This window comes from Anopheles nili, chromosome 3 (genome assembly GCF_943737925.1).
Source record: "Anopheles nili chromosome 3, idAnoNiliSN_F5_01, whole genome shotgun sequence".
NCBI lineage: Eukaryota > Metazoa > Arthropoda > Insecta > Diptera > Culicidae > Anopheles > Anopheles nili.
Window position 1 is genome coordinate 20,085,260 of NC_071292.1, and position 12,198 is coordinate 20,097,457.

Consider the following 12,198-nt stretch of genomic DNA (forward strand, 5'->3'; position numbering starts at 1 on the left):
CGCAGCTCGCCTGGTACAAAATATAGTAGTTTGTCCTTGTTGCGCTCACGTGCTGCTTCCGTTATCCGAAACAGTAATCTTTAAGTCCATGGCACACACTTTTTATCAGCAGTCCCAAATCATGCGTCGTTGCGCGTGTTTTTCGCGCACGTGGATATCACAAAAATAATTTCGATTAGCTACCAATATCGGATCGATTTGAACGCACGCTGCAAATCGGGAGGATTTCGAGGACGGATTTTGAACGCCAAAATCGCCACATTTCAATTCGCTAGTAACGAGAGATCATGCGTCGAAGAGGTTGCATGTACCAGCTGGATTATCACGCTAAATTTAATGGATTTCCCCTCCAAATATTATCAGTACATATCGCCGATCTTTTCGGCGCATGATAATCAGCATCCCATCTCTTTTGTTTTCGTTTGCTATCGATCGCCTTGTTCTATGCACACTGTAAGAATTTACTGAGCGTTGTACCTTGCCGGTCATAATTCTGTCGCAGTTTTTTGCCGGTCATAATAAATTGTGTGACGGCGTACATTAAATCCATTTTTAATACAAAACAAGGCAGCAAACGGTGTGTGATAAATTTCTGTTATTTAAACAACCGCTCCCCATATCATTGAGCATGTTTTTATCACAAAACTGTATGGAAATAGCGGGATAATCGAATTATGACCGGCAAGATAAGACGCTCAAGAAGATTCTACAGTGTGCGTAGAGCAATGCGATCGATAGCAAACGAGAGCAAACGAGATGGAATGCTGATTATCATGCGCCGAAAAGATCGGCGATATGTATTGATAGCAAAAGGAGCTTAAAGATTACGCCATGGGCTTAAAGATTACTATTTCGGATAACAGGAGCAGCACGTGAGCGCAACAAGGACAAACTACTATATTTTGTACCAGGCGAGCTGCGGAGGTGACCATTGCCTGCACTATGGAGTGATGCGTGCTAGTTGGACACCGTGTTTGATTATCCAGCTATTTTCATATAGTTTTGTGATAAAAAGATGTGCAATGATATGGAGAACAGTGGTTTAAGTAACATAAATGTATCGCACACCGTTTGCTGCTTTGTTTTCTATCATAAAAAGATTTAATGTACGCAGCCACCCAATTTATTATGACGCGCGAGATATTGCGACCGAATTATGACCGGCAAGATACGACACTCAATGAGATCCTACAGTGTGCTTAGAACAAGGCAATCGATAGCAAACGAGAGCAAATGAGACGGGATGCTGATTATCATGCGCCGGAAAGATCGACGATATGTACTGATAACATTTGGAGGGGAAATCCATTAAATTTAGTGCGATAAACCAGCTGGTACATGTATCCTCTTCGACGCATGATCTCTCGTTACTAGCGAAGTCAAATTTGTCGATTTTAGCGTTCAAAAAACGACGCCGAATCGAACCGCTTAGCGACGAGCGTCGTCTGTTCAAGCAGTGCTCGGGCAGTTTTGATTAAACTTTATTCTTCCTCATTTGCCTTGTGCACTATTAAATCTTTATTTTTTATGAGCATGCATAGATTCTCCATGAATATACGTGTTGCGATTTTTTACTTTTATGTTTAAATTGTAAATTTTTTATAAATTACTACAACTTTTTGATGGCGCGAAATTATAGAATAAGAATGAATGAATTATGTATATATATATACTCGAAATATATATAATATATATATGTTGTAACTAAAAAAAGAATTCATTGATATTGAAAGCAATTAAGCAGTTTTTAACTAATTTTCTAAAACACTGAAGCTATTATCATTTTTTAGCATAAAATCTCATCATAAAAGAATAAAAACTTTAAAATTCTATGAATTTTAGAGCACGTTTTTTCCAAACCACAAATAAAAAAGGGTGACAATTTTTTGACCCTTTTTTCAAAATTGAAGGACTATGAAGAAACGACCCACCGCATCGCAAGCAAAGGATCATTTCCAGAGGTTCGCAACCAAATCCATCACTCACTCACTCGATGCACACGATTTGGCACGACACCCAGCGGAGCTGACGAGCAGCGCAGTTTTGTTCACTTACCCGATCCGGGCATTATCTTATCTCGCGCATTTTGTGCAGCATTAATTAGCACCACACACACACACACTGGGGGTTGGTTTCCAGCGCGGTTAATATCTAAGTAACACGCGATTTACCCATCGGCGACAGAGGCGCCCATTTGTACTATCGAAAACACGCCGAAACTAAAGCAGGAGGCCATAGAAAGCGTCCCAGGTCAAGCGAGCGAACATGTGGGATAGTAAGCAAGAGAGAAAGATATAGTGTGTGAAAGGGAGAGAGAGAATGCACCCATTTAGTAACACTTACGAGCGCAGCCAGCGAAACTGGCAAATGGTGTGTGCAACGGGTGCATTTAAAAAAACAACACGAGCATTCCTCTTTATTTGATGATCATTTTTAGGTTCGATCGCGTCGGCTATCGAGCCGACCTTGCTGGAGCTAATTTCGACGCCTATAAACGCCGTGATGGGCCAGACCGCTGAATGCTACCGTTTTGCGCTTCTGCGATTACGCGGAATGGGATGTTTCCCTTCCGGGAGCCTTTTCTCGTGTTCATTTACGCTTGCTTTCGATTCTCGAGGGAGCGCGTCCGTTAATTTCAAATTTACTGCCAATTTATGGTGCGCGGCCGCGTGTTGACGCAAGGGGCGCTTAAAACCCGGCAAGGGAGTGCTTATGCCGTGTGGTCGGATCGAAAGCTGGCCGTTAAAACACACAAACTAAAGAAGAAAAGAAAGAATACACATAAAAGAGCAAAACACACCCCTCGGTTGGAATTAAATCAATTATCCCGCCAAACACGACTTTGATGAAGTGGCCCTTTCCTTTCGAGCGATCGCGGCCGTGTCGCTTCCCTGGTGCCCTTTTTCTTGCTTCTCTCTCTCTCTCTCTCTCTCTCTTGTTCTTTGGTTTTACCTTTGTGCTTTCGTTCGCCCCGTGCGGGGTTAATCACATCACAAGGTGTCATCCCTGTGCGAAGAAACGATCGGAACACGCACCGATCGGCACCGGCCGCGCTCTAATCTTGCTAACCACATCACCTCGAGTTTGGGTTTTCGAGAGCCGCGGGAATAGGCTCATTCATTAATCGCCGCCAAAATGGCGTTTTCATCATGTTAATCGTCTCATCGCCCGGTGGATCGCAGCGGTCTCAGCTGCCTTCGAGCCGCTCGAGGGCTCGGGCGGTTCGAATTTCATTCATTAATTTTCGCTTTCCAAGCCAAGCAACAACAACAAAAAATACAGTAAACGAAGGAAGCATTCTAAGCCCCATTGGAACGTTTCGCACTGCGTGCCAGTGGACCGGCCAAGGGCTAGACGATCGTACGCCTTCAGGGTGGCAAAAGCAACATAAGAAGAAGAAGAAGAAAAATGTGCCATCCCTCCTTGGCAGGAAAAATCATTACCACAAGCTGCTAAAGTCACGGTCGTGGAAGCGGCTACTCCGGGGGCAGGAACACGGAATTTTTCACGGAATTTTGCCATACATATTCACCAACCCACCCCGTTTTTGGTTCTGGCACGGTTTTGTTCGAATCACACTACTCCCCCCTCCACCCCCTTACGATACCACCCACCCAACAGACCTTGATAACAAGCGAACAACCTATTAGAAACGATTGACGATTTTTAGAATGGCTGATAAATAATGCATCCCCCGCGATGGGGTCGTTTTCGGGGCGATAATTGGTAATTGAATTAAATCAACCCCCCCTGTGGTGGTCAGTAGAAGGGTGGGGAGGAGGAGGCTGAGGTGGTGACAGAGGGGTGGCTAATCCGCACGGTGTAAAGTTTTGCCATTTAGCGGCCTCTCTCGCGCGCGCGTGTGTGTGTGTGCACCGTTTTCCGATGTGAGTTGTTTTTCTTCTTTTATTTGGTTGTGTGTTGAGCTTATTCGTGGAATCGTGGTGATTGTTTTCCCGCATCCACCACCAGCCACCACCCCGTTCGCCCCACCGGTTAAGCTTCGGCGACCCGCGAACCATTTTGTTTGATTACCATTAGGAGAACCGCTGAACAAGACGTTAAATACACTCGAAATCGGCTGGCGAAACAATGCAACCGAAATGAGGGGCCCGGGGGAGTTTCGGTTTTCTGGCTGTGGGTGGGTGAGGGTCAGAGGCAGGGTTTGAAGCAAGAGCAAGGGGCATTTGGAAATAGTTTCAAGCGAATCGGAGCCCGTCCGTCGCTCGCCAGCCTTATCCTTTATTCATTTGTAACGATGGCGAACTGCGCCAGCTGTCGATGGACCGTTCTATTTGAATAACGAATCACTCCCCGCGGCTCACATACACACACACACACACAAACACATCAGCCACCCCACCCCACTGAGTGGGTAATAATTAATGATGCTTCGTACATTTGGGCGGGCTGTTTCAATTAGCTTGATGGGTAGTTATGCTAAATATGGTTTCGACCGATGAATAATAAACCGAACCGCGGGTTTTTATTCCCTTTTCGATCTTCACGTTAGAGTGTTTGTGTTACAAACACACAAAAAACAGATGTTATTGCCATTCGTGCACAGCATCATAAGAACGAGCACACGCCGGTTGACTAACAAGCCCCCACGGGGGTTTGGAAAGCGCTTATCAGACAGTAATCGTGCCATTGCGATTGTTGTCCCTTTTTTACCGGCATTTTCAAGTTGTTGCTGGCCCTGCTTCCTAGCCGGTTACAATCTACGTAAATGACACTACAAATTAACAGCAACCGACGGCCTCACTGCAGCACGCACGAACGAAAAAAAAACACTACAACCCGCGCGTCTAATCACACGCGAACGCAAATTGCCTCAATCGCAAAACACCCGCAGCTAATTATGGCGTTTCGCGAAACAATTAGCAGCAGTTGTGTTGAAATCGACCTCCCTCCCCCACGAGCCACCGAGCGGTTGCTGCATTCTTACAACTGGGTGGAATTTTCCACCCAGAAAGTGGGCACTCTAATCGGCGGGAGGAAAATTCTCGCCCACCAACCCAAGTCGAAATTTCGCCCACCAACACCGGGCGATCCAAACAAGGATCAGACTCCGTCGGACAGCCTGTCAATCGCAGGATGCCTCCGAAAGCCCTCGCAAGTTGATTGATCTAATTGTTCCCTCTGACGGGGGGGTGTGATTTGTTGAACAATTACGGGTGATGAATTGAGAGCAGAAAAAAAAAAAGCAACAACAAGCTCACACGCGCATTAAAACGCTGCTTTCCGAGGCTGCCACATCGTACGCATAGCTGCGTGGTGTCCGATATGGCGTAATGACATATTTCCGTGCGGGGAGAATTCGAGCGAGCAAAACACGGGGCAAAACTATTAAATAATAAACGGATGCGGGAGTCACAAATCGCGAGGAGAGGGAGACAAAAAAAAACAAACAAACCAACAACGAGTAAAGCTCCCGGGAAGGGGACAAAATATAGCAATTCAAAGCGATGATCAGGTGCTTTTCCGTCGGTCGAACGGACCGCGTTAAATGGTGTCATTCTGGTGAGAAACATGCAAGCAAGCAAGTTAAAAAAGAAAACGAGAAGCAGACAAGAATACAACCCGTCGAAACGGACACGGAACTTGGGAGCGCAATTTTGTAGCGCACAGCTATGAGTGGTTGGGATTTTTGTGCGCCCCGCGAAGACACGAAAGGGGACGCGAACGCTGGCGAACGAGGAATCTTAATTAATTGTCTCACAACACAACACAAATTCATCCCAAACGAACCAAAAACCGACCGCGCGCAGTCATCTAAACCTCGGTGCGTGCTCCCTTTTTTTCCTGCGCCATCCCTTACAGGTGAGTAAAGGCAGCACAGATGAAGCTGCAAAACGAGACGTCTCAGAAAAAAAGAAGGAAAAAAAAATGAAGCAACAATCCCACCGATAGACGACCGCAAAGTCGTTTAAGGCCGCTGGGTTGGCTTTTTTTTTCTTTCGTCTGTGTGCTTCCATTCCATTGGCATGCCCGGGAGCCCTTAGGACATGTCGGCCGTGCCGGAGTTGGGGGTTTTTGCGCTCGGTAAGGAGTTGTATGGCCGCGTGAGTGACAATTTGTATCGTGACGAGCCCATAAACGGGCCCGCTGCATATGCGTGATATGAGTGTTGGGAAAATGTCCCACCAGGAGGTACCGAGCGAACCGAGCGTCCAAAGCGAACCAGCGGGATGCGGCTTCAATCATAGTGCCTATTTTAGCCCCGGCTGGGAAAGGATGGCTTTTCACGAAGCGAGAACTATCGAATTTAATGTTGAAATTGTACGCTCCAATTTCACCCACCCTGTGTGTGTGTGTGCGTGAGTGTTTGAAGGATGTAAATGGCCAATTATGTTGTTGCAAGCAAGGTGCTTCACATTTTCTCGCACTAGCGCGTTCGTTAGAAAGGCAAAAATTAATTTCCCCACCAAACCACCCAACACTACCTGCCCGCTATCGATTCAGGTGGGTGTGTGTGTGTGTTTTCTTGTTCAGCTTCTTCTTATTTTTTTTCATGCTCCTCAAAAGCCACCTAAAAGATCCCTTTGCGTAGGAGCGAACGAGAAACACCCGCCAAGAACAGAACAAATGCGTTCCTGCGCTTCCATCGAAGGTGGCTGGGAATCATTTCCACGGAAACAAACCACCAGCCCGCCCAGATGGGTGAGTTTTTCCCCTTAGCTGAGTGACACAATGTCAAACACGCTGCGCTCGCGAAAGGTGTGGAAAGATTTTTCCTCCAAACAATGGCCGCCAATGTGGGCGTACGGTGTTGAGGATGCGCCGTCGGTGGGTTGGGGGGGGGGGGGGTGGGGGAAAGTGTGGAAATTTTCACCCCTACATGGGGTCGTTTCATGGCGCTTGAAGAAGCCGTTTCTCTGTGTGTTGGTGCATTATTGTGTGCGATGACGAGCGAAAGAAAGAGAGAAAACGAGACACTTTTCCGATGGGTTTCTTATCACCCCCCCCCCCCCCCCTAAGCCCAGTTCTCTTTATCAGTGGGTTGGTTTTATGGTGGCACCGTCGTTGATGGTGGTGGTGTCTTTGCAGTAGTGGTGACTTTTGCGAGCTCCTTGGCAAGACTCTTATCATTTCGTTCGAGCATCTTTCCAGCAACCCCCTTCCGAATGGATTCCCCGCAGGATCCTTCCGTTGACGCAGGACAGCGGTGCCATCGTTTTACTCCCGATTTTCCAACCCACCCCGTTTCCACGCAAGGATGCGCTTGTGCGCAGGTCCGCAGGATCTCTTTCTCTCGCAAAAACCGAACCGGGAAAAACGAACCACCCTAGCGGTTCACGGCGGTGCGGAGTTGTCGCTCACGAGCGCGTTGCGTCTCTTTCCCACCGAACTGTTTTCCACAACACCACCCACCCTTGGCAGGGGTCCCTTTCGCTCACATTCGCGTGGAAATTCTCGCATTCGCGCATTCGCACTCACTGCCGTTCTTACGTGCATCTTTTTCTTTTCTCCCTCTATTCCTCTCGCTCACTCTCGCGCTATCTCTTTCTCTTGTACACACATACAAACACGCACACGCACTCGATCAACCCTGTAAACCACCCCCTCGCACGACACTCACGCAAACACGCAGCCAGAACGCAAGGGCGGCAGGAGAATGCGAATGCGTGCCTCGTGCGCTGGAAAGCACCACCCACAACGCCCGCACGCCTTTTTTCCCTCGCAACCACCCCGGCAAACCTCTCAACGCACCCACGAGGGCTTTCCAGCAGCGTACCAGTGGACGTATGCATACGGTTATGGTTTTGAATATGACTGGTTGAGGGCGATAAAAAATGAGCGAAAGAAAAGACACTGCACACCCGCGTGGCGGAACCAAACAGCAACGATGTGGAAGAAGCAAAAAAAAACGCGCTGTACGATGCGGGGAGAACGGGAGAGAACGGGAGCAAACAAAAAAAAAACCTGGCCCGCCCCGGCACGCAGTTTGGCGCGGGTTGTCGGGAATAGTTCCGTTTTCGCCCTCGGTTTGGGTGCATTTTTGCCGTTTTATTGTGCGCTGGCTTTGCTGTCTTTTCGAAGCATCGAAGCAGGCGCTTTTCCCGGCACGTCAGTGTGTGTGTGTCTGTGTGAGAGTGAGTGTGTGCTTTTTGTTCCCTGCTGTGTACGCTTGCTACCTCCCACACCTGGAGCGCGAAACCCCCCCACAAACACTCCGAAGGTGTTCTTTTTTAGGCAAACCGGAAACCCGGAAAAGTGAGCCCCTCCTAAGTGGGTGGTGGGGTGGGGGATGGGTTTTATCGAAGCCACCCGAACCTGGCGGGGGTTGCGTGTCGATTGAAGAGGTTCCACGGCACACACCCACACACCCATACGAGGCCCACCACCACCGTACGAGGCCGGGAAAACTGTGCTCGCGCGCGCTCCTGTTCGAGCTGCGCCGGTGGAAAACCTGGTGCCCCTGTTCACTGGTTGCCCATTGTTTTCCCGGTTGCCAGCGTATGGAGATGAGAACGCGCGCGCGAACCTTTCGCCCGCGACCGGTGGCTAACCGAGCCCGTGCTCTGTAGCTCGTAGCCTGCAGTAGTGCCAGAACTCGTGGTGGAACGCGCGCGCAAAAACAACCCCCACATCAGCCACCGAAAGGTGATGGGTTCCCTTTTTCTTTACTTTCTTTTTGCTTTGCTTTCTTTTGCATCCACGCGCGCACGCTGGAATTCGCAACGCGGGCTGTGGCACAGTCGAAGGATAATACCTCCACGGGGTGGGCCTTCGAATCGGGAACAAACGGCAGCCAACTCGTCGCTTGGTAGCCTCGCGAGTGAACCAAACGCCGGTGGTGACAGCTTCCAAACAGCCACCAGGATACTAATTAACGCGTGTCCTCGTCGCAACACCACTACCACCAGTGATTACACGGGCACGGGCTCCATCTAATCCCACCCACACTTGCCAGTGCCAGTGCCCGATATTTACACACAACAAAACAAACGCACCGGACCCGCGTGCCATCGCAAGGGATGCTGGAAGCTGCTGCGAAGTGTTGGTGGAAAACGATTCTAATTATCCTTCCCAACCCCCCCAGTGCCCAGTGTTGTTTTCGTCCAGTTTCGTCGGTGTGTTGGTGTTTGTGTTGTGCGTGTGTGTGTGTGTGTGTGCTGTGTTCGCGATTTTTCTTTTCATTAGTGCTTTTCCACATTCCATTTCTCAATCTCTCGTTCGGACTCTCCCTCTCTCTCTCTCTCTCTCTGTTTCATTTTCTTTTCCTTGCCACTTTCGTATCAATCAAAAACTGAAGCACACGCACATTAATGAGGGAGCCTTTGCGCGGTTTTAATTAATTCACCAACGACTTCTCGTGGATCGGCTCGAGGCGCGTCCTTCTCACCAGAGAGTGCGTGTGTTTGTGTGGGGTTGCTGGTACGGCGGTTTAGTACGATTGACCCCAATATTTGGCCGCAACGGAAGTGGATGGAGCGAATTCCGGATCCGCTTAGCCTTTTCATTCCACGAGGATGGTAAAAAGGATCTCAGCTCGAAGGACTGACCATTTTCCAGAGCCGTCGGGCACGGCGGTATCGATTTGCCGTCGGGAAGCTTTTGCAAGGCATTTTCGCAAGATCGGTGGATTGGAAAACTGGGGACGTGACGTTGTGTTATGGATTTGGTTTAGGTTCTTTTGGAAATGCGTGTTACTGACCAACTCTGGCGCATTTCTGAAGTAGATATTTCAGTTAAAACTTCATATAAACTGAGCAAGTTTTTTACCTACGGATAATTCATTCGATTGGTTGCCTTATCCTAACATTTCCCTTATTCATAGTGGGCCCATTTGATTTATTATATTAATGTTGATGTTTGAAGAATCAAATTTAAACATAAAATTTAAATTGCTAAAAGAGAAGCTTTAAAAGCACTCCTTCTATAAATTCGTGAGACAGGACAACGTTTGTTTGAGTAAAATTAAAATTCAACAACTTCTTATCGAACGATAGCAAGTTCACTAGTGAATTTTTCTCTTGCACAATTTCCGCAAAAAGCTCATCAAAAAAGGCCAGTAGAAACAGCTGAGTTTATTTTGTGCCCAATCTTTCATCGGCTTCATCGGCTCAGTGAAATCCATTCTCTGATCCTTAAAGGCTTCAATCTCTTCCAGACCACCTTCTGGCACCTCAAAAATCCCCAGCAAAAACCTCTTTTCTTTTCCTGCCTTCCAGCGGCGTCGGGTGAATTTCCACAAACGCAATTAATCTCTCCCCGATTGATCACCGTTCACACCAGCAGCAGATCGTCTCCTTGCGCTTTCCCGGCGGGCAGGATGGAGCCCACCGCGCCCCATTCCCGGAAACGGAATTACATTAACCTGCCGTTTGATCCCCCCTCTCTCTCTCTCTCTCCCCGATCCGCCCGATTGATAGCAGCGGGTCTTAATTTATTTATAATTCCATAATGATACGATATCAATTAATTAATGTCCGCAAATGGATGGTTTAATTTTCATAATTGTACGTTTCATGATGCTGAATTTTTAATGCAGACCTCTAGGCTTGGCGCGTTTTTTTTTCTTTTTTCGCTCTCTCTCTCTCTCTCTCTGTCTTTCGTTTGCTCGTTATCTCTTTCTGTCTCTCTCGCTCGTCTCTTTCAGCCCCAACATGTGTGAGGCGTTTCGGTGTTGCGGTGACTTGCTGCCGGGGTTTTTCTTCTCACTTGCCGTACTTCGCTTACCAAAGGCTTGGGGCCTCCTGTCGAAGATGGGACGCCAAGTTCCCCACACACACACACACGCGCGGTGGTGACCGTCATCACGCGCGTCGCTATGTTGCCTTTACCGTACAGCCGTGTGGCAATGTTTCGAACGTCTCGATCCCGTCACCTGGCGGCAGCATCCACCCATCGGGAAAGCCAACCATCACGGGTGACCAGGTGGGTGAGGTGAAGGTGGCCATTTTCCTTCCCGCAAGACACGACACGAATCGAATCGAGCCAGTGGATCGAACGGGACGACGGTTTTTGCGTGTGTTTGGTTTTTTTTTGCTCATGCTTTGCCCGTAAGACCCATGGGAACCGTTTTCAACCCCCTTTTTGGGATGAAAATTTTCTACAAAACCTCGCTGGTGGAAAGCTCAGCATCCGGTGCATCAGTTGGATCAGCATTTTGGCCGTGTCATATGCGAGTATAAAGTGTGTTATTGATTCGCAAAAAAAAAGCCAGGATCAAACGAGCATGATGCTAACGGGCACTGCCATTTTGCATGTGCTCGTAATGTATCATAATTACAAGCGATACATTCCGGCGGGATTAACGAATCCCTTCGACCACCCGGTCACACCCGGCACCAACCTCAAAAAACCCCGTAAAGGTGCGGCTCAAAAATAAAAAAAAGAGAAGATGCCAACCCAACCGATGCCAGCAGAAGCTCGCACACAAAAAACCACAATCAGTGGCTCCATGTGCGATGGGCAAATAATTTATGATTTTTAATTGAACACGTACACTACCGTGCTGTGGATCAGGTGGGAAGCTGAAGACCGTGGGAGACCTGTGCCGGGGGGGAATGATTTTTTTGTTTTAATTGGTCCCACCGCACTCACACACGCGATCCTCCCGAAAACGGGTTTCGGGTTGGCATTTCGATCGCTGGAAGGGCCCTAAGTGCAAAAGCCCTCCCGTGTTCATTTGTCCCCACTCCCACCCACCCTCTTTACCCCCCCACCGGAGAGAAGTGAGGGACAATTTACAAGTGTCAAACCCCGCGGCTGCTGCTGGCGCCACCTGGTGAGGCAGCCCGTGTGGGAACAGGTCGGAACGCATACGAAAGCCGGGAACCCATACGGTTCCCGGACCGGTGGCGCGCAATCTTAATTGATTTAATCTGACCGGTGCAGATAGCGCTCCACAAACCCCACTCTCCACCACCGGGTGAGTGGGGCTTTGGCGCCAGAAGGTTGACACTCCGGTTCCCGTTCGATGGCGCCCTGGGGCCGGTTTTTCCGACCAACCGTGTGCCTGTTTGTAAGATTGCTTAAGTTTGTACCGTACAGTTTTTTTTTTGCGCTCGTTCGTTCCTTCCCAGCACGTTTTAGCTCGCTTTCGTCGTCGCCAGTTCGCAAAACGCGCGTTCATTCATTAATGCCCGCGCACGGATCGCGCCACCACGGAGGCTGGGAAAATTTGCATTAAATTAGCATAAACGCTTTGCTCCCTTCGTTTGGTGGGCGTTTCGTGTTTGGGGGTGG